General features: G+C 45.2%; 1 non-coding gene across 1 annotated transcript; it reads right to left on the bottom strand.

Annotated features, from left to right (window-relative positions):
- Positions 1-2,587: 2,587 nt before the first annotated feature.
- On the bottom strand, positions 2,588-2,739 carry LOC122241581. Its single transcript, XR_006221838.1, has one exon. It is a non-coding gene; the product is annotated as a U12 minor spliceosomal RNA (small nuclear RNA).
- Positions 2,740-23,538: the final 20,799 nt, after the last annotated feature.

The raw sequence follows: 23,538 nt of genomic DNA on the forward strand, positions 1-23,538 counted from the left end.
AAATAAACAAAAATAAAGAAGCACAACCCAACAACCAATAGTAATGAAAAGGGAACTTTATTCTTAGCAGGTGCACCTCAAAGCACATCGAAAGGGTTAGAGGTCATAACCTGCCTCAGTCCCTTCTGCTTCTGTTGAGGAAGCTTCTGTCCCTTCCTAATTCTGTTGAGGAAAATCTCAAACACCATACTCTTACTCTCTTAACACCAACTCAAGCATCATTGTTTCACTCTTGCCAGAATTTTTTCCTTGTGTGGCTAAATCTAATCTCCCTCCCAGCCATCAGGGTGTTCTCGTCCTTCATGATTAGAAGGTAGAGCAGGTGTGGGAGGTGGGGAAGGGACCCGGCTAATAAAGGATTTTCTGGAGCAAACAGGGGAAGGTGGGGTACTGTAAACATTTAGGGCTAATGAGTTTTGTCCCAGGAACAGGCAACTCCACACCGCCAATGGGTTGTGATTGGACCCCTTTGATGGATTACAGATTAATTACATGGAGAGTATTAGTCAACCACTGTTCCTGACTTCATCGATACAAGCTGTGAATTTGGTCAAGTACTTCCATTTTTGAAAAACAAAATGTCGCAGGACAATACAGAAAACCTAGCCTTGAAGCTTTTTATGGAATAACAAAATTCTGACAACACCCACACCCAAATCACAGTTTCTAAGGAAGAAATGCAGAGCCCGCGAAATTACTGGACTGTCACCACATCATAAAAAAGTCAGCGACTTTGAATTCCAAAATCACTTTTTTTGAAGGTAGGAAGAGACCTATGCTATTAACCTGAAGTTATTAATAGTTTTCCACTGTTAAACGGTACCAAGAATTATGACTCATATAATAAAGATATCATTTCACTGACATTAATGGCACGCTCAGGGCTGTAAAAAGGCAATACATGTTCCCTTTAAAAAGAGAGTCAAGGGGCGCCTGGGTGGCTCAGTCGGTTGAGCGTCCGATTTTGGCTCAGGTCATGATCTCACAGTCTGTGAGTTCGACCCCCGCGTCGGGCTCTGTGCTGACAGCTCGGAGCCTGGAGCCTGCTTCCAATTCTGTCTCCCTCTCTCTGCCCCTCCCCCGCTCATGCTCTGTCTCTGTCTCTATCAAAAATAAAAATAAAACATTAAAAAAAATAAAAAGAGAGTCAAACTCTTGGCCCCAAATATTTGGTGTCTTTCAAACTTTTAGAGCACCTTATAATTCATTTGGTCTGATTGTATATGTAGTAATTATAAGTAGGTAAAAAAAAAAATCACGTTTCCACTGCACGAAGCACAACAAGACTAAGTGGGAAGAATAAGATCCTGAAAAACAACTAGATCTTTTTACTCTGTCCCCGTGTTGCCACCGCAAGCTAAAATTTGACATTTCACTTAACAGTGACAAACTGTTTTTAATAAAATGGTCGCTACTGCCTCCGAGTGGCGGGTCGTTTTCAGAGTTTAAATTTCATTAATTTCAAGTCTTCCCAGCCTAACGGGAGAGAATTTTGAGACTGACAGCGTATCTATCGTTGCAAGCTTAAATTCTGAACGTGATATTGTAGTTGAAAGACATGAAGAGTATTGTCCTGTTTACAAAAGCGTACGAACAACTTGTTAAGTGTGTGAGGTTGGCTGGCTTTGTCCATAAAGTCTTTGCTTCCACAGGGAAGCAGAGGGCTCTCATCTCTCACTGTTTTCCATCCAGGTAATGCTCCTTGACATCCACGTTTTGCTGGTGGCACTTTCACCTCCAATCATGAGAAACACTGAGTCACCAGGTATATAGAACTCATCACTCACGAAATGCCTCTGTGGAGAGAAAAGCATTATTTTAAATCATTAATGCATCAAACTGGGATTTGTCTGTTGCCATTTCTAATGGTAGAGGGGTAGGGCAATTTAGTGCATCAAAATAAAGCTTTGTTTCATGGTTCTGAGGACTGGTCTAAGCAAGTGACATGACAAGTAACCGTTCCTCCGAATTGCGCGTAATTGTTGAAATCAGCAGCCCACGATATAGTTTGCCCAAATCAAACCCTACATAATTAGTACATTGGATTTGGATTATATGGTGGATCAAAGGCAAGTCTGCCCTTTTTTCCACTCTGAAATGAACCAAATGCACACAGGAAAATAAATAATAATGGCAACTCAGTCTTCAAGGAAAATCGAAAACACTAAAAATGCAAATCATGGAGAGAACTGGGAACTTTGGGAAGAGCTGGCAAAACACAGATTTCTACCTGGCGATGAAACATCCATGAATGAGCCAGTGACCATTAGTGTGGAACAAGAAGATCCCTGTGCATGGCTGGGCTGGGGATACAGACACCCCCTGGCAACCCACTTCACTCCATGGAGTGAAACAGGTAAGAATGGTAATAAATAAATGAAGCAGCCAATCCAGGTATTTAGGAGAAAAAAAAAAAAGATCCAAAGAAAGCCCAACAAAAGTAATAAAGATAAAAGTAGAAATTAATACATCAGGAGACTAAAGACTGATAGAACCAAAAGAATGAATCCAAGGGCTTTTTTTTTCCCCCTTCTCCACCTCGTTTATTACCTTCATACCAGTCTACTCTTTCAGGGGTAAAGACTGACAGGCAGATCACCAACTCCAAGGCACCCCGCAAAGCAGGCGGGTCACCCCAGAGGCAACCTTTACCCACTCAAAAATTTGTGTCCCATAAGCAGTGAGGATTCAGGCATCATCCGAAGTCATCATGTTTCCCTACTCATAAGTTTAAAGGATCCAAGGGTTGTTTCTTTAAATACAAAATGAAATTTTAAAAATTTAGAAAAACGATTGTCTAAGCCGGGAGTTCTCAACGTGGGTGATTTTGGCCATCCCCTTCCCTAGGGGACATTTGACCATGTCTGGAGATATTTTTGGTTGTCGCGACAGGGTAACAGCTGGTGTTACTGGTATCTGGCGGGTAGAGGTAGGGATGTTGCAAAACAGACTCCAATGCCAGGATAGGAAGGAGTAAAGCTGGAGGAGAAGGAGGAGGACCTTATGCTTGCCTGGGCCTCAACTACAACACCAGGACAGGCCCCACGACAGAGGCCTGTTTGGCCCAAAACATCAGTGGTGCCAAGGCTGATCAACCCTGGTCTGATCGAATCAGTGAAAGGGGTAGGAATTACATATGCATAAGGAGGATGCAAAAATGATCTGGCTCAAAGATATTTGACAAATTACGGAACACTCTGCTCAAATCTGAGCCAATAATTTTGAGAATCTGTATGTAACTAATGACTTTATCGGAAAGTGTGAATTGCCAAAAGACAGTGTAGACAGCACAGAGCTTCTAAGCAAATTATCATGGAAGAAATAGAGAAAGTTGCAAGAAAAGACAGTGAGAGAATGAAGGGAAATAATTCTATCAACATTTTAAGGAACAGATGGTCCCAATTTAGTTTAAATTGTTCCAGAGCATAGAGTAAGGAGAAAATCTTCCTTTTTTTTCTTTGTCTTTATTTTGAAAATCAGAGTTAACAAATAATACCCAAACCTGACAAAGAAAATGCATGGAAAAGACAATTATAGGGGAATCTCAATTATAATTATCAATCTAATAGAAGAAAATAGTAGCCAGAAGATTCTGTCAGGACTTTAAAGCAATAACACGTGATTTTAGGTGGGATTCATATTAGTGATGAAAGCTTCAATATTAGAGAATCTAATATAATTTACCATTTTGAAATCTAACTTAGCGCTTTAATAAATCATGGAAAAATAATATGATCATCTTTATGATTTCTGAAAGGCAATTGTCAAAATTCACAATCTGAGAAAAAATTCAACATCTGTCCTTTAAAAAAAAAGAACATGTAGATATTTTCATATCATGATTTTACCTACCATAAAACTCCCTACAAGATACACATAGACACATTTGTATATAGTTATGTTCAGTTAATTATGAATGTATGTATTAAATATACGTTTTTCTCCTAATGTGAACATAAGGAAAAGAAAGTCTCTTTCTCAAGATAGGCTATTCCAAACATCTCATAGCCTACGGTACAGAAATTATTTCTGTGGGCACATGACTCAAACGGAACCAAGCAAGTGCTCTCACCTACAATTGTAGGTTCCACTTGGAAAGAGGCTTTTTCTTCTGTGGAATGTCATTAGTAAGACCTTAGATTTGTGACTACAGAGCCTGACCGAAACTCTAGAGGTGTGCAGAATCCAATGGGATGTGTTTACGAAAAATTGTTAGAGTTTTGGTCCTGCTAAATCAGAAGGATACGTAAAGAATTCAGAACAGAATCAAAGTTAATAGTTCACTGAACCCAATGAAATGTTGAAAGCATCTGGGCAGGGGTTTGTATCTCTAATCCCATTTCAGAATTAAGTAATGTATAATTTGAAGAGGGCTCTAAGGCCATCCCATTGACACACATGGACTGGAAGTCTCTCTTGGTTTAAAGGTCATCAAAGAGGGCTCTGTTTGTCTGTCTGGGCGGTGAGAAACATACCTCCAACATGCTACGCCATCTTACGCCCTGACCAAGGCTTCAGGTTATATACAACCTCATTAAATATGGAAAAAAAAGCAATCTGTACTCATTGGATATTTGAAGCATTGGTAATGCACAAGAGAATCTGAGTACTGAACAGATGAATCTAGTCACTCCAAAGTAAAAAGGCATTTGGGTAATTGATTTAGACTTGTGTTTTTAGGATGAAAGGAACAAGAGAAGTTGACTCCTGTTGTGAACAGTGTAAGAACACTTAGAAGAATTTATGATTCCCCAAATGTACAGTTTTAATGTACGTGATTTATCAGAATAGTATCTAAGAACTTGGGAAGGTTTGTTTGTTAATCAGACATTCGAAGGACTTCAAAGGAAATTAAATATATTAAATTTATTAACGCAGTTTAAATGTTTAAGGGGATTTTATTAGCTTATACAAGCGCTCTTAAAAGTGACTGCTGAAATTTGCTAGGTTTATAAATAGATGATAAGACTTGTAATTTAATTTGTAAAGCATAAAGAAGAATTGGGCTTCATGGAATATAGAATTTGTAACTTACTACAGTCAGTAATGTGACTAGGAAAGAATTTATAACTTATTAGAGTTATGAATTTTACTACAGTCACATTTTGATTTTGTTTTGCTGATTAGGGTCTCAGTAATCTTGTTTGAGTACAAACTCCCCCTCAGCCCTTAATGGGATCAAAACACTCCCCTTGCTGCAGAGAACACAAGCACCAGCCTGAAGGGCCCCCGGGGCCATTTGCTACAAGCCAGGAAGTCTGTCCAGGAATAAAGTCAATCAATGCAGAAGGCAGAACCCAGAGATGAAAACATGATGTGTTTAAACCCCTGTATCCCGCCATTGCCTGAAGTCTGACGGCCCTGAATTTTTGTGAGTCAATACCATTCTCCTTTATGCTTAAACATGAGTTCAGTTTTTCTCACTTGCAAATACAAGCTCAAGTGTCTGCAGCTCCGAGCGCCTCCCCTCTTGTGACCTTTTCTCTTCTCCCGGCTTTGACATTGACAGGTGAGGTTACGGCAACAAATACTTGACCTTGTGGGTCAGTTTTTCCGGACATAGGTAAACTGTTCAAGTTCATTTTTAACGTGACTAGAAAAGGATCAGGCAAGTTTCGCACTTTTAGCTTGTCAGTGGAGCTCCTGCAATTGGGAGGATAAAAAAGATAGGACACCCAGTAGGAAAATGGACTTGAATTCTATGCAATTCACAGAAGAAAAGTGACCCCTCACCGGCATCAGAGAAAGGCAAAGGTAAACAACCCTGAAATACTATTTTAATGCAGCGGATTGTCACAAGTTTCAGAACTTTGATAAAATCATTTGTTGGTGAGGATGTAGAAAAACACGAACTCTCGTGCACCGCTCATGGAACCATAGCCTGTGTGCTCATTTGGAGAGCAATTTGGCAGGATTTTGTAAAACCGAGCACACCATTACCCTCAGACACAGTTTTTCTACTCCTGAGTCTATATCCCCCAAATATTCTCTCTCAGATGCCCAAGAGACCATATAGCAGTGTGTTGACTACAGCGTTGGGGGTTCCAGAAGCTAGAAACCATGAATTTGTCCATCAAAAACTGTGAAAGTAGAGGGGCGCCTGGGTGGCTCATTCAGTTAAGCGTTCGACTTCAGCTCAGGTCATGATCTCACTGTTTGTAGGTTTGAGCCGCGCATCAGGCTCTGTACTGATGGCTCAGAGCCTGTGGTCTACTTCGGATTCTGTGTCTCCCTCTCTCTCTGCCCTTCCCCCACTCACGCTCTGTCTCTCTCTGTCCCTCAAAAATGAGTGAACGTTAAAGAAATGTGAAAGTAAAGTTAAGGAAAACGCGCCCCACACATACAGTAGATAGCAGAACAAAGCATAGGGGAAGGAGGGAATCGGCTGTACATACGGCAACATGGACTGATCTCAAAACTATGGGCTGGCTGGAAAAAGAAAGTAAGAAACAGAATTGATTTGGGGCACAATACCTTTCAAGTACATTTTCTAAAACAGAAAGCAATACTATACGTTTGTCATGGACACACATATAAGGAAACTTACTGAAAGTCATTTGGGAAAGCATATAGTGAATCTACCAGAGGCAAGGAAAAGAATGAGACTGGGGACCAGGAATGAAAAGACAGGAAAATAAAATAAAATAAAATAAAATAAAATAAAATAAAATAAAATAAAATAAAATAAAACAAAATAATAAAAGAGGGGGACTTCAGCAGAGAATGATGGTGATTACGTGCCATGAAATTAGGAGCATGATTGGCTCGATTCTATGTATCTAATAGATCTTCATGATCATAATGTAGAATTGAAAGAGGAGTGAACTGAAAGCCAATGGAAATGATATTTCCCCCAAAGGAAATTTGGGCACATAAGCTCAACGGAATGGCCAGCAAGCATTACTATTTACCGTGGATGCTAACCGTGGAGTAAAATGGAAGTTTATGAAATAATATTTTGTGGCCATGACAGAGGGGAAATAGAACTCAGAATTACATAAAAAACTATGATTGCAACTTCATCAAAAGGTGGAAAATGCACGAGAGCACGAGGAAACAGAAACAGTCGTATAAAGAGGGGGATAAAGGAGTGAAATTCCCTATAATAAAAAAAATCATTAAAATATTTTTGAAAGTAAGACCTAACACAGTATGTGAACAGATACTAAAAGCAAGAATCCGGGGCGCCTGGCTGGCTCCGTCGGAAGACCACGCGACTCTTGATCTCAGCGAGGTCACGAGTTCAAGCCCCATGTTGGGTGTAGAGATTCCTTAAATAAATTAAAATTAAAAAAAAACACACACACATTAAAAGAAATAAAAACAAGAATCACATCACAATTGGCCTTCTTGGAAGCCAAATGTTTGTTTTGACTTGCTTGCTTATTTGGTTTCAAAAGTGTGGTAGCTGGCCTTCTACCACAGGCCCCCAAGCAATCCCTTCAAGTGTTGAAGGTCCCGATGCTGAGAAAGACCTCGGAAGGGATGGGAAGAAAGGCGGCAACACGTTGACACCTGCTCTAGCTAGACGCGCTTATACGCGTAGCCACAATGTCATTTTCTGTACCCTTCTGCGTATTTGAAATATTTCATAATCAAAAGCAAAAATAAATCAGCGTGATAAAAATGCAGATTGCTGAGCTCAGGAACCTGGCCTGGAGGAGCCACGCAGAAAACTCTGGTTCCTCTCTCCATCCATGCTTTTATTCCTCCTGGATCTCCGTGGCACCTTCCCCGGGGGCCTCAGGCATACATCCTCTCTCACCTGTCACCCCCTCTCGCTCCCTGCCCTGCTCGTTGCCTTTTACCCGCCACCGGTCTTGCCCCGCTACCATTGCTCAAATGGTCAAGCTCTTGCTGGAACCCTTGGCCATTTTCATCCTTCTCAGCGGATGGCGGAGCAGACCTATCCATCTGGGGTTGAAGCTCTGGGAGGAAGAACAGACAAGAAGCGGCACCAATGGCAGCAGGCACCCAGGAGCTGGGTCCTGGTTGTCCCCCGCCCCCTGGAACAGGGTTGACCCCATTGTCACTCCCACAGCAACTACTACTGACCGCTTTGAGGCAGGTGCCCCAGGCATCTGCACTTTGTTCCTGGCCCCTGGGGCTTCCTGATATCAGCAGTTTAAGATGCCTCTGGCCCCCTCCCCACCCCCTCCCCCTGCTGTGATTCTTGGGACGTTCTAGTAAAAGGGCTCAAATGGAACTGGACCACCAGCAAGAGCCAAATCTGCCTGAGAGCAGCCTCTGTCCTAGTTCTGCCTGGAAGAGACGCCATCTGTGGTTCCACAGGCTGCGGGAGCCCTTGAGGGTGGCAGCCAGGGGGAGAGAGGGAGGTGGAGAGGAACTTCGCCGCCGCCCTCCACTGAACAGTTTCCTTGGCTTTTTTCGTAGCCTCTGAACCATCTTGCCTCACTTTTTGTTGCCTCCGGATAGATATCCCAAGACTCCAAACATCAAACGACAAGACACAAACGACGGCACCATTAGCCCGGGATTACGGTAGGTTCCATGTCCTCCTTGAGTGCAGGGCTCTCGAACCTTGGATCTTTGTGTCACTCTTCAGATCCCGTTGGTTCTATTGATATCTATCTCCCGCTGACTTCTCCTCCTCCTTCTCCTCTTACTCGCCATTATCTATCTGATTGTCAATCACACACACACACATGCCGCAGCCATAGAAATTTCCAGGGCTTCCCTGCAAGCTACAGACAGTTGACGATCCCCTGCTTCTGAAAGATCTTCCAATTTCGTCGGGAGAATAAGAACCCCATGAAAAGTTGTCAGGCAACAAGTGAACATGTGCTGAGCATCGGGTGAAAGTTGGGTAGAACCCCTGAGGGACACCTAAATCTTAGGTCATTCGCAGCCTCCTTGGACAGTGGTGGAGACAGTTGTCCATCACCTAACCAGCTGGAACTCAGCCCTGGGCTTCAGGGAAGTTGAAACGTCATTGGGAAGGCTCAGAGGTCAAGGTGGTCATGGAAAGCTTTTAATGATGCAAGGATTCTTCCCTTTTGGCCACTCAATCACTAGCATTTTTTTCAGAGCTGAAGGTTTCAGGGCTGTAGTTATATGGAATAAGAGGGTATGATTTCAGGGAGAGCCTTAGACGTGCTACCCCGGCACTAACCCAGAAATAAGTAACTATCCCCAAGAAATCAACCTTGCTCTGGGGGAGGGATATGCTGGACAGACGGCAACATGGATACCACATCCCCAGGAAGCGCTTATGAAGGTGGTATCCAAATACCATCACAGAGCAGGTGACGGACTCCCATCGTCCCAGTCTTGTTCCCACACAAGTGCCGACGAGTCACGCGAAAACAGACGGTAGTCATTTTAATATGAGTCTCAGGATGTAATTTCGGGACCGAGTCCCTAACGTTTCTCCCCAGAAGACGAGGGCTGGTAGGTAGCTGCTTAGGATGCCATTCAAACTAACAGTTCAGATGCCCTCCTGGGATTAGGCAGCTCTTTGTTTTAAATGCCAGGTAGCTTGTATATTTTAGGTCCCTGGTGTATTCTTTACTTATCTCAGTTATTGCTGAGACCTAGATTCTTCTTTCTAACCAATAAAAACAAAAAGAGCTGGATTTGCCTCCTCCAAAGGCACACCCCTTCCATGCTTGGCAAAGAATGTTCCTGCTCAAAATTAGATAACAGCATGAAAAGTTATGGGTGCTGGAGATGAAGGACAGAGGGTGAGGACAGGGCTCAAATCAGAGCTAATAATAGACCAGGAAGAACTATTATAAGGACAACAGACTTTCATGAAGACACCCACGGACAGCCTTCAAGAAGCTGACAAATTAGGAGCCCCTGGGTGGCTCAGTCGGTTAAGCATCCAGCTTCGGTTCAGGTCCTGATCTCACGGTTCATGAGTTCAAGCCCGGCACCAGGCTCTCTGCTGTTAGCATGGAGCCCACTTCAAGTCCTCTGTCCCCTTCTCTCTCTCAAATAAATAAACATTAAAAAAAAATTAAAGGAGCAGACAAATTACAGGGGCAACTGACAAGAAAGAAATGAGTGAAAATCGCACAGGAGGTAAATAGCATTTAAATCCATGATCTTCCTATTGTGGGTGGTTGGGTGGGGAGCTGGTTTCGGAAGCATAAAAAATGGTTCATGTTCGTTTAGAACCAATGTGAAGTTTTCCTGCCAGTAATATTTTGCTTACTTGAATGTCTAATGGTTGGGAATGCTCTCCCTGGATAAGATTTACAAAATATTTAGCCTGAGTTTATTTTTTTTTAATGTTTATTTATTTTGAGAGAGAGAGTGCGAGCAGGGAGGGGCAGAGAGAGGAGACACCAAAGGGAAGCTAATCCATGTTTAAATGAGGCATGACATAATCAACTCCCAGCATAAAAACACTTCTGTCTCTGATCACAAGGTGGCAGTCGCATCCTACTCATTTCATACAGATGCCGCCAAGGCTCAAGGAATTTGCACTCGTTAAAAAGGTGACGGTGTATATTGCGGGTGCACGACACCTTTTCCCAGTTCAGGCCAAGATTGTTCCAATGAAATTGAATCAACCGGATGAATCTTCGCCGCACGTTACTCTAAAGGAAGCCTGAGGATTCTTGGCTTCAGTGTTGACCTTCCGGATTACTTCAACACACAGTCTAGGCTTCCAGAACGAGATGGAATCTTGAGTCCCTGGCATCGTCCGGGGCTGTTCGGGCTTGGAGAGCTCCAATCAGGCATGGTTTCTGGAAGCTTCCCAGATAAGAATAATCTAACATTGGCAGTCGGTGGCAAATTACCAGAATGACAGGGTTTCTTTCAAGGCAGCCTCATTCTCTCTTGTTGCAGATGATGACAGAACGCCGGCTGGCCCGGCTTGAACCCAGTCTTCCCCCCCAATCACACTGCCTCCATGTGGTCCCTTCTTTGACCCCTCACTGGATATCCTCCCTGACGTGTAAGTGGCTGTCATACTGGGAGAATGGTTTGGGACTGCCAGCCCTATTCTCTCTGGGGGGTAGCTCCTTACCCACCTCCCTTAACGTCATTCATGCTTGCCCTCTGGCCTGTCTCTTTCTGCTCCCAGCCTGCTCGTTGGGCGGGGATGCTGGCATAGCCCACCCACTTGTTGAAGCCAAGCCTTAATTCCATCTTTCTTTAAAAAGTACATTTATGGCACAAAAACAGACACATAGACCAATGGAATAGAATAGAAACCCCAGAACTAGACCCACAAACGTATGGCCAACTCATCTTTGACAAAGCAGGAAAGAACATCCAATGGAAAAAAGACAGTCTCTTTAACAAATGGTGCTGGGAGAACTGAACAGCAACATGCAGAAGGTTGAAACTAGACCACTTTCTCACACCATTCACAAAAATAAACTCAAAATGGGTAAAGGACCTGAATGTGAGACAGGAAACCATCAAAACCTTAGAGGACAAAGCAGGAAAAGACCTCTCTGTTCTCAGCTGTAGCAATCTCTTACTCGGCACATCCCCAAAGGCAAGGGGATTAAAAGCAAAAGTGAATTACTGGGACCTTATGAAGATAAAAAGCTTCTGCACAACAAAGGAAACAACCAACAAAACTAAAAGGCAACCAACGGAATGGGAAAAGATATTTGCAAATGACATATCGGACAAAGGGCTAGTGTCCAAAATCTATAAAGAGCTCACCAAACTCCACACCCGAAAAACAAATAACCCAGTGAAGAAATGGGCAGAAAACATGAATAGACACTTCTCTAAAGAAGACATCCGGATGGCCAACAGGCACATGAAAAGATGTTCAACGTCGCTCCTTATCAGGGAAATACAAATCAAAACCACACTCAGATATCACCTCACGCCAGTCAGAGTGGCCAAAATGAACAAATCAGGAGACTATAGATGCTGGAGAGGATGTGGAGGAACGGGAACCCTCTTGCACTGTTGGTGGGAATGCAAATTGGTACAGCCGCTCTGGAAAGCAGTGTGGAGGTTCCTCAGAAAATTAAAAATAGACCTACCCTATGACCCAGCAATAGCACTGCTAGGAATTTACCCAAGGGATACAGGAGTACTGATGCATAGGGGCACTTGTACCCCAATGTTGATAGCAGCACTCTCAACAATAGCCAAATTATGGAAAGAGCCTAAATGTCCTTCAACTGATGAATGGATAAAGAAATTGTGGTTTATATACACAATGGAATACTACGTGGCAGTGAGAAAAAATGAAATATGGCCTTTTGTAGCAACGTGGATGGAACTGGAGAGTGTGATGCTAAGTGAAATAAGTCATACAGAGAAAGACAGATACCATATGTTTTCACTCTTATGTGGATCCTGAGAAACTTAACAGAAGACCATGGGGGAGGGGAAGAAAAAAAAAAAAAAGAGGTCAGAGTGGGAGAGAGCCAAAGCATAAGAGACTCTTAAAAAGTGAGAACAAACTGAGGGTTGATGGGGGGTGGGAGGGAGGGTAGGGTGGGTGATGGGTATTGAGGAGGGCACCTTTTGGGATGAGCACTGGGTGTTGTATGGAAACCAATTTGACAGTAAATTTCATGAAATAAATAAATAAATAAATAAATAAAGTACATTTCGGGGCGCCTGGGTGGCTCAGTCGGTTAAGCGTCTGACTTCAGCTCAGGTCACGATCTCACGGTCCGTGAGTTCAAGCCCCGCGTCGGGCTCTGGGCTGATGGCTCAGAGCCTGGAGCCTGCTTCCGATTCTGTGTCTCCCTCTCTCTCTGCCCCTCCCCCGTTCGTGCTCTGTCTCTCTCTGTCTCAAAAATAAATAAATGTTAAAAAAAAAAAAAAAAAGTACATTTCAACGTGAGGCAATTAACATGAGCCATGTTGAACAAATACCAGAATAGAGGATCATTAAGAGTAGGGGCGCCTGGGTGGCTCAGTCAGTTAAGTTTCCGCTCAGGTCATGATCTCGCAGTTTGCGAGTTTGAGCCCTGTGTTGGGCTCTGCGTTGACAGTGTGGAGTCTGCTTGGGATTCTCTCTCTCTCTCCCTCCCTCTTTGTCTCTCCTCTGCTCCTGTGCTCTCTCTCTCTCTGTGTCAAACTAAATAAATAAGCTTTAAGAGTGTATATTTCTTGGGGCACCTGGGGGGCTCAGTCGGTTGAGTGTCTGACTTCGGCTCAGGTCATGGTGTCACGGCTTGTGCGTTCGAGCCCCGCCTCGGGCTCTGTGCTGACAGCTCAGAGCCGGGAGCCTGCTTGGGATTCTGTGTCTCCCCCTCTCTCGGCCCCTCCCCCACTAGCATTCTGTCTTTCTCTCTCTCCCTCTCTCAAAAATAAAGAAACATTTTTAAAATGTTTATTTTTTTTTTTAATTTGTTTTACATTTATTTATTTTTGAGAAACAGAGTGGGACAAAGCGTGAGCAGGGGAGGGGCGGAGAGAGAAGGAGACACAGAATCCGAAGCAGGCTCCAGGCTCTGAGCTGTCAGCACAGAGCCCGACACAGGGCTCGAACCCACGAATCATGAGGTCATGACCTGAGCCGAAGTTGGATGCTCAACCGACTGAGCCACTCAGGAGCCCCTAAAAAAATTTTCAACGAAAACAGACTACATGTGTCTTTCAGCTTGATGAAAGGTTGTATGCAGGTACTTTTTATTCATTCAGTGCACAATCTTTCATTATTCCCTCCGACGAGAAGAATCTATAAACCATTCTGCACCCACCTTCTCACCAAGCTCATTCTCTCGAGCACTGCTGTGTTCTTTTAAGTGCCCCCACGCCACCTCCCTTAAAAAAGTACCAGGCCCTTTTGTGGTTCTGGGGAGCCAGATTCGTTGGTGATCCTAATTCAGAAATTGACCGGCAGAATGAACGTTCTCAGGCCCGTGACTAACCTAGCTGAAACAGCAGCGGGTCTGAAGGCTCTGAGTTCGAACACGCAAAGCCTGTGGCACAGGCCAAGTGCAAAACGTGTCCGCCGTTCATGTTCTTACGGTTCTGTACTTCTGGCAGGGGTTCCTCCAAACGTATTAAGCGAGTCTTTTTATTCTGACGCCTTGACATCGGGGCCTTGCTGTCCCTGGAGAGACTGCGCCTCTCCAGGCTCAGCCGATTCCTAGAGGTAAAGGCTCCCCTGAGAGCATGCCTTGCACATGCAAACCAACCGGCCCAGAGCCCACATCCCAACTACCTCCTTGCTGGCTCGAAGGGGGTTCTGTTCTCCCCACCCGGCCCCCGCGGCCCTATTTACCCCAGAGACAGGTACCAGACAGCTGGATGCAGCCTGCCGAAATCATTCAAACTTGCCAGTCTGAAATCTGCACACCCTGCCCTGCCCATTCCTTCCCAGAGAGACAACAGGAAAGGCTCCTGCTCACGCTTTCCCGGGCTCTTTCTGCCTCCTGACCGACTCTGGTGCGTGGCCACGTGGCCCTCAATTGCCCGGCATGTCCCCTCCTCTTGGGGACTGTGAGTAACAAACTATTCAGTAGCAGGCATCCCCTGATGATAATAAAGCCTACATTGCAAATATTATAGGGGCGCCTGGGTGGTTCAGTCGGTTGAGCGTCTGACTCCTGGTTTGGGCTCAGGTCATGATCTCATGGCTCGTGAGTTCGAGCCCCGCCATCAGGCTCTGCGCTGACAGGGCAGAGCCTGCTTGGGATTCTCTCTCTCTCCCTCTCTCTCTGCCCCTCCCAATCTTTCTCTCTCTCTCTCAGAATAAATAAACTTTTTAAAAAATATACCATTTTAACACAGTTCAAGGCAGCCTTGAAATAATGATGATTTACAATGCTGTTAGAATAAAATTCTCCCTATAGACACAATTGCCAATAGAATGCATAGAATTACTATTTAATATCTATTGTGAAATAAACACCCTATTGTGCGATTTGGGGCATACAATTTCGGACAGACAATCTTTTGCTTTCCTGATTTCACCACCGCTTAGAGGAACCAGATACGAGTGTAACAGAAATAACAGAAATCACAGGACTGACCACAGTCACTGCAATTACAGAGGCACCAGGAAATCATGAGAGCTGTAAACGTGAAGGTTTATTCTAGAACGAGATTGCCATTGTTGATGGAATCCAACATTTTTATTTTCCCTAATGTATTCCACATTTCTTGATTCCATGCAGCCTTTTCAATGCTAACGTGACCATGGCTAGACTTAAAAACCACTCTTTAACGAAGACTCACACAATTTAAGAACTAAACAGATGAACATAGGGGAAGGGAAGGGAAAATAAGATAAAAACAGAGCGGAAGGCAAAGCGTAAAAGACTCTCAAATACAGAGAACAAACTGAGGGTTGCTGGAGGGGCGGGAGGGGGGTGGGCTAAATGGGGGATGGGCATTAAGGAGGACTCTTGTTGGGATGAGCACTGGGTGTTATATGGAAATGATGCATCGCTAAGTTCTACCCCCGTAACCAGTACTACACCATATGTTAACTAACTTGAATTCAAGTTAAAAAAAAAAAAAAAAAGACAAGCACTTTCTCGATTAATTCAAGTACACCAAGGTTACCTGACAAGATTTTTATGTTGCTACAAAGCAGATTATGACTCTTTACTGCACACAACTCCTTCTAAGACAGAAATGAAGCGTCAGAACTTGTTTATACATGGAAAACTCAATTATATACGTGAGCAACTCGTATTTGGTTGCCAACTCACCAGGCCTAGTGACAACTTCGTAGATGGCATATCGGTTCAGCAGGAAATTTATCTAGCAATGAAAATTAGCAGAAGGATTTAGAAAAAAAAAATTTTTAACCCTTCTGTTATATCATTTGACTTCCTTAGATTATCTCTCCTTTCACTTAAGGGTGATTTTTATGGTGAATAAAATAGTACGCAGGTGTGAGCATTCACTTAACATCTGTGTCAGCCAAGCATCCACCTGTCCCGTGATGCCGGGAAGCCACCTACATCTCACTTAAGATGACCACGGAGATTTCCAGAATAGGATCTCCAGGTGGCCCACTAAGACTTCTTCTTGAGGCTCACTCCCAACACTAAGTGTTCTTCCTGCCTTTTCCCGAGTGCTGTCTTCACCTCTTTGAGGTCAAAATAACCCTGACAGGACATGACTCTCCATCCATTGACCCCTTCCTTCTGCACCCATGCCAATCCTCCTGAGGTCCCTGCTGACTCATCTGGTGCCCACAGTGAATGAGACCCGTGGTACCTTCGCTCTCAACTCTCAGGGCTGCCCCCGGGGATCTGTCCTAACAAACACACAACACCTGTGTACCATACGATGTGACCCCGCTTATATTCGTAAAGGAGAAATGTACCTTCCTACCTCCATTAACACTGGGTATGAATCAAATAAGGTTTATTCTTCGGTACTACCTACTAGTTAATATTCTTTGTGGAGTCCGAGTAATAAGGATTAAAAGAGTGTATTAGATTTATAATATTAACATTTTCTTTAACAATAAATTTTATTCTATATCTATTTTTATCTATGAACTTTATATTTATCTATTGCTGAATCACAGACTTACACATGTTTATTTTGCCTTGCCCTCACACACACACACACACACACACACACACACTCTACTTAATTTGGTGGGAGCTGTTGGGGTTGAAATGTAAGCATGTGTATAAACCCATGTCTCCCCAGAGGACATCATCTCTATGTGTTTCTATGAAAAGAGTTGAAGACTATGGTGTATTAGTTTCCTATGGCTGCTATAACAAATTTCCACAAACGCAGTGACTTAAAACAACACAAATGTATTATCTTACAATTCTAGTGGCCAGAGTCCAAAATGGGTATGACAGGGCTAGAACCGAGACATTGGCAAGGTTGGCTCCTCCTGGGGGGCACGAGGGGAGAGTCCGTTTCTTTGCCTTTGTACCTTCTGGAAGGTACCTGCACTCCTTGGCTCCCGACTCCTTCCTCACATTACTTCACCTGGTCTCCATTGTCATGCCACTTTCTGCCTCCCCCGTGGTCAAGTCTCCTTGTGCCTCCCTCTCGTAAGGGACGCTTGTGATTACATTTAGGGTCCACCCGGACGATCCAGAATAATCTCCCCCTCTCAGGACCCCAACCTAATTACAGCTGCACAGACCCTTTCGCCACGTGCAGTAACAGTCATAGATTCCAGGGACTGGGGACTGGACATCTCTGGGGCAGACCACATCCCGGGAGGTAATGAGGGGTCGGGACTTTGGAGTGCTCCAACCTGGGCTCCACCAACTGGCTGTACCCCTTACTTATACTCTGTTTGCTTCCGTTTCCTGATTTGTTAAATGGAGATAATAATAGTACCTCTCTCACGGGGTCGTTGTGAGAATTAAATGAGTGACTATACGTAAAAATCTTAGAACTTGAATTGTACACTTAAAAAAGAAATCTTAGTGCCTCAGACATATTGTGCACTCATGACGATTATTATTAATCCTTCTAAAGACCCGAATGTCCCGCAGGCACGCACACACGCACACACCCGTTTGACTTCCTCTTTCCCTTTTTTCCAAGGGCCTTACCTGCCTTCCATGCCCAAAGCCATGGGCTCTGGCACTGACCCCATGTTGGCTGAGGCCTCATAGCTATGATGTTCAGGGTCCTACGCTTCTCACGGCAACTCACCCACGGGGCATCGGGGAACTTGGTTCAGCTCTTGTCACACTAAATAGAAGGTCATGTTGCCGTGGCCATCAGCAACCGACAGCAAGATCCTGGACTGGGCCCTGCCTTAGTCGTGCTCCTGCATCTGGCCTATGTGCCAGCAGACTCGTCCTTGCTTCTCCCCCGGCTGTCCCTCGTCCCTGACCAGCGACACACACTCCTTTCTTCTATCATCCTTCCTCATGGGACAGAACCGCACCCACAGTCTCCCCCGGCTCCCCGAGGCGCTCCCCCACCCTGTAATAGCAGACCTCGCTGGATCTTTGTGTGATGGTGACCCAGGGATAATTAGGCAGAAACTACAGACCCATTGACTCAGAGAGGCAAAGCCTTCACCTTTGCGTAAAAGCTGAGGTCCTGGCACCTCTTTCTTAATGAATTTAAAAATACCTCTCATTTTGACCCAGTCCTGGACCCCCTCCGCTCCACTCCAAGAGTGTCACTCTTGTGACAGCCAAGAGGATATTCATTTATGTCACGATTTTCATCCAGCTCTGTAAGCTTTCTGCAGAAGTAACCTTACAGAACCTAACAGAGGCACAGAAATTACCATCTTAATTTTAGCACAACGTAGAACAGAAATACGCCTGTAGCGTAACTGAATGGTGCCCAACATATTAAATTTAACATACTAAATTCACGGGGACACATTTCAGACTTCACAAAGACTACCAAGGACACAGTTCTACTTGTTCACCTCTTTCCTAAATTATGCTCCCGATACAAAGAAAAACGTTGTCTCATGAGGTCGCCTTCAGTCACCTCCTCGGCGTATCTCCTTTTTATATGCGGACTGCAAATATTCCCAAAGCCAAATTCTGTGTTGACTTAGCCTCACCCGGACTTTCACGAGTATGACCGAAAGCCAACCATGACCCGCACCGGTGCGGTCAAAACCAGTGAGGAACCATTTAAGGGGGTGATTTCCCAGTCTGGTTGTCATTCCTTAGGAGCCCCGTGTTAGGTCTCGTAGGGCAGCAGCTACAGCAAGACCATTATGTTTTTATGCTTTTGCACTCGGGGAGCACTTTCGTGGTGTCCACAGGGCCCCTTTAAAGCTTGCTCATTTAGCACAGCAATGTGCAAAGTAATTGAAACCTGGTTCTCTGGGGCACGCGGATTACTTTCTGTAAGGATGCCAGAACTTGTCTCTCATGAGGAAGCTGCCAGAATCAATTTAAACCTCTCTGGCCCCAAACCGGGCACATGTCTCCTAAGTGTCGAACCCTGTGCTGCTCGGTGGGAAGGGTTCAAGAAAGTCTTGTTGACAGGGGTTAGGAAGCTCCCCCACACACGTGGGTGGTCACCCACCAGCCCTCAAAGCTGCGGGAAATCACTGCTATCGTTTAATTATCTTTGTGGCTGCGAAGTGTCCCGGTAGAAATTACTCCATTAATACTTCTTTCCCAGTGGGTGCTTCAGACTGATAAGGCAGCTGCTCAGGAAGCAGAGCGTGTTAATTATGGTTTTTTTAATTAGATTTAAGGCGGTCAACGTCAAGTGTCAGCCTCCTGCTCCTTAGCCTGTTGGGATCTGTTTAGTGTCCATCTGAGGCTTCCTTTTCATGCCTCAGTTGTCCACGTCCAGGGCCAAGTTAAGGAAATAAAACTCGAGGAAGGTGACTGGCTTGAAAAAAGAGAGGTAGATTGCAAAAATAGTTAACGGCTCTGGCACACAGGGTCCAGTGACTGCTGGCTCCACCTGTAAAGAAACATATCATCAGGAGGAGGGAGAAAAGCCAAAATTGTTTATTTACAGCTGGACAGCCAATGAAAGTAAAACCAAACCTATGCGATATGTATTTGTATCTGTCTTTATCAACCACTAATTCCTCGGGTGCATCTGGCACAATATTTAGCACATAGGTTTCATTGCTCTGAATTAAAGGGCACAAATGATCACCCAGAAAGGAAAAAGGGGGCTCAGAGAGCATGCATTTTAACGAGGCACAGAGGCACAGACACGCTCAACATTAAGAACGGGTTTGGAGCAGTACTCAGTGTGTGGATGAAGTACTAAGAGAAACACTCCAAGGAGATCAACCCTTTCATTCTTTTATTCCATCAACCAACATGCACGGAGGGTCTACTCTGGTTCAGGCACTGTTTTAGGCTTTCCGGATGCAGATACGAAAATGATAGGCAGGTCCTAACTTTGATGGAGGTTGTGTGTGTGTGTGTGTGTGTGTGTGTGTGAGAGAGAGAGAGAGAGAGAGAGAGAGACAGACAGACAGACAGACAACGAGAAGTAGGGTGGGCTAAGGAAGGGTGACAGACAATACGAATAAAAAATGTGACCTTATTTGGTAAAAGGGTCTTTGCAAATGGGATGCAGTTAAGGATCTTGAGATGAGATCATCCTGGATTATTCTGGTGAGCCCTGAATCCAAGGACAGGTGTGATCATAAGAGATAGAGAGAGACATAAAGAGGAGGAGAAGGTAACCTAAAGGTGGAGGCAACGATTGGCATTTTGCAGCCACAAGCCATGGAACATGGGGAGAAGCCATAAGAGGCAAGAAAGGATTCTCCACTCGGGCCCCCAGAGGTGGGGTGACCCCTTCAACGCCCTGATTGACTTCGGACTTGTGGCCTCCAGGACTGGGACAGTACACCCTTCTGTTTGTTTTGAGCCACGACGTTTGTGGTCGTTTGTACAACAGCTCCAGGAAACTAACACAGGCTCTAAAGAAAACAAAACTGATGGAGGCCGATGTTGGAAAGTCTCACGTTGTCAAAAGGCATGTTCTTTGTAAGAAACAGGTGTCCGGGAGCCACGCCCACAGTCCTGCCCACGGAGGGTGTTCTTCCTTTACTAGAAGCTACGGTTCAGGCCAGGAGTGGACACCTGTTTTTGTTGCCTGCTAACATGTCTTCTCACTTCCTCTGATACAAAGTCTCTCCCGTGGGACCCTTTCCACATTGTTCAGGTGAGGCGACCTCCCCTTCCTCTTGTCCCTCCAAACTCCCATTCACACAAACAGACTCAGAACTGTGGCCTCACCAATCATCTGCTGTCATCTGCCATCAACAGCTGTGCCCTAATTGGTTCAGGGATGAGCACATGACTCAGGTCAGGCCAATCAGAGGCCTTTCTGGGAATTTCCTTCTGGACATCCTCCGGGTGCTGTGATTGGCTCAGGATGAGCATGTGACTCAGGTTAGGCCAATCAGAGGCCCTTCAGGGGATTTTCTTCCGTAGCGCTTCTCTAGGGCGCTCGCTTAGATGCATGGCCCAATAGCTTTCCTTTTCCTCACTGTTTGTTTAAATTAGTTCTCAGTCTCTCTTGCTTGTGAATGAAAGGGTTGTAATTCAAGGCTCCATCCTGGTGACCTCTGCCAGACCACATGTAGCCCATAGGATTCTTTCTGTCTAGCCTGGACAAAAGTCTGGAGGCAGAAGTACATCTCAAAAGGGCCCCTGCCCCCCTTTTGTGGATCCCATCCTACTTCCCTCTTAGCGTGGGAAAGGGGAGGGGGCAGGTCTTCTCACTTTACTAGAAGCTACGGTTCAGGCCTCAGGGGAGGTCTTCTCCCCTCCCACAAGGGAGAAGAAAGAAGCAATCGAAAAGAAAAAGGGTCAAAAGAATAAAAGCTAAGAAAACTTCAAAGAGACACGGAACCCCCCAATGTACGGTTTTAAACATCTCTCTTTATCCCTTTGAAAATTCAATTCCCTAATACAGTGCCCCAATTTTGTACTTGGCCTTAACCCCTATTAACGTTTCACTCTGTATCAATCTCAGCTATTTGGTGCATAAACAGAACTGATTCTGGCTGATTTAAGCCGAGAATTAATTTATCAGAAGGCTGGAGAACCGGACTCAGAAAAAGCACAAGAACAGTAAGATGAACAGGCAGAATGACAACGAAAATCAGGTCCCAGGACCAATCTGGGATAAGGGCTCAGCCAAACACCAGACATCGCTTCTCCCCACGCCAGATCTATGGAGCGTGCCCCTCCCTCCGCCAGGTGTGAAGGGACCCCGTTTTTACAAAGCATGGCCAAGGCTGTGCATATGGAAATGCTTATACTGGGTGTTGGGGACGTTTACTACCACCTGCTGGCTTTGTGGTATTGCTCCTGCTGTGATAGGGCTCCTGGCCAGTTGTGTGGCCACCTTGTTATGCTGTGAGGTATCACTATGCAGTTCAAGTTTATTTCCTTCAACAAACGCTGAAAAATTAACAAAAACAAACAAACAATAACCCACGAAACATGGGTCGTGCTTCTGGTAAGTTTGCCTCCTTCTGAGACACCCATGGGGAAATTTCCTGAACACAAGTTAATTTGAAAAGATCTATTTGTCCTCTCTTGGGGTGAAGCAGAGGGGAGAAAGGTTGGAGCTGCCCCCACAGAGATTAGATTGTCCCGGGAGTGCTCTCTAGTGACAGACTCGTGAGAGGGTGGAAACCAGGTAAATCTTCACACACCTCATTAAAATGTCCTGCTGAAATTCAACCACATTCTGGTTCTGTGAATCAGACCCTTGGGCAAAGCAAGAGAAAATTCCAAGATGCAAACGCTCTCCTGTGAGAAGAGATGAAAAGGACCATAACTGGGACGCCTAGGTGGCTCAGTCTGTTGGGCATCCGACTTCGGCTCAGGTCATGATCTCGTGGTCCCTGAGTTCAAGCCCCACGTCATGCTCTGTGCTGACAGCTCAGAACCTGGAGCCTGTTTCAGATGCTGTGTCTCCCTCTCTGTCTCTGTCTCTCTCTCCCTGCCCTTCCCCTGCTCATGTTCTGTCTCTCTCTCTCTCTCTCTCTCTCTCTCTCTCTCAAAAATAAATAAGCATTAAAAAATAAAAATAAATAAATAAACAAAGGGACCATAATTTATAAGGGAGGTTAGCTGGAATCAACCGCAGTCTGTGCCCGCAGGAGTTCAGCCTGTGCTACAAGCAGCAATATCCCTTCTGCTGTAACCCTCCCGTGTGGCCACATCTCTTACAGTCAAGACCTGCTCAGGGCACCTGGGTGGCTCAGTCAATTAAGCATCCCCCTTCGGCTCAGGTCATGATCTCCCGGTTCATGGGTTCAAGCCCCCAGTTGGGCTGTGTGCTGACAGCTCGGAGCCTGGAGCCTGCTTCCGATTCTGTGTCTCCCTCCCTCTCCCTCTCTCTCTGCCCCTTCCCTGATTGCTCTATCTTTCTCTCAAAAATAAAAATTAAAAAAACATTAAAAAGATTTTAAGAGACACAGGAGACCTCCCTTCTCCCCGCAGTGAGATATAAATGTCTGTGGCTGAAGCCACCCAGTGTGTGGTACTTTGTCATAGGCGTCCTAGCTGACTAGGACAATCTCTTACCTCTGGCATCTAGAGAATAGAGGCCTCGCCTCGTCTGTGTCCCTGCCCCTCAATGTGCATTCATTGAACTAAATATTTGCAAAAGCATCTGCTCCGGTCCTGGCCCTGGCCTAGGGGCTGGGTTCCAGAAGCGCTTCAACAGGGTGCTATCTGGTCAGGTCCCCTGCAAAAGGAATTTTAACTTGAACTCTAAATGACGAGACGGAGCACCCCCTCCCCTGCCAGGGCGGGTCTGGTGCAGACAGAACAAGTAGGATGTGCTTGAAGGGCAGAAAGGACACTGAGGCGGCATGCCCTTGTCCAGGTGCATGGTGTGGAGAGTGTGGGCACCGTGCAGGAGCTGAGGTCTCCCCTCTTGCGCCCCCGCTGTGAGGGGCAGGATGTTGGAGTGGCTATGGATGGGCACAGACTGCAGCCAGACAGCCTGTGTTCTAATCCCAGCCGTGCCACTAACTCATCGTGCAATTCTGGATTAGGTTCTCTCTCGGCCTCTCTGTGCCTCGGTTTACTCGCCTGTAAAACGGGGATCATTATCTCAAAGGATTAGTGTTAAGATTGAAATACTTAGGAGAGCACCTCGCGTGTAGCAAGGACTGCACAGGTCAGCCCTCATTGTCAGATTTAATGTCATTGG

The sequence above is a fragment of the Panthera tigris genome, chromosome C1 (assembly GCF_018350195.1).
Source record: "Panthera tigris isolate Pti1 chromosome C1, P.tigris_Pti1_mat1.1, whole genome shotgun sequence".
Classification (NCBI taxonomy): domain Eukaryota; kingdom Metazoa; phylum Chordata; class Mammalia; order Carnivora; family Felidae; genus Panthera; species Panthera tigris.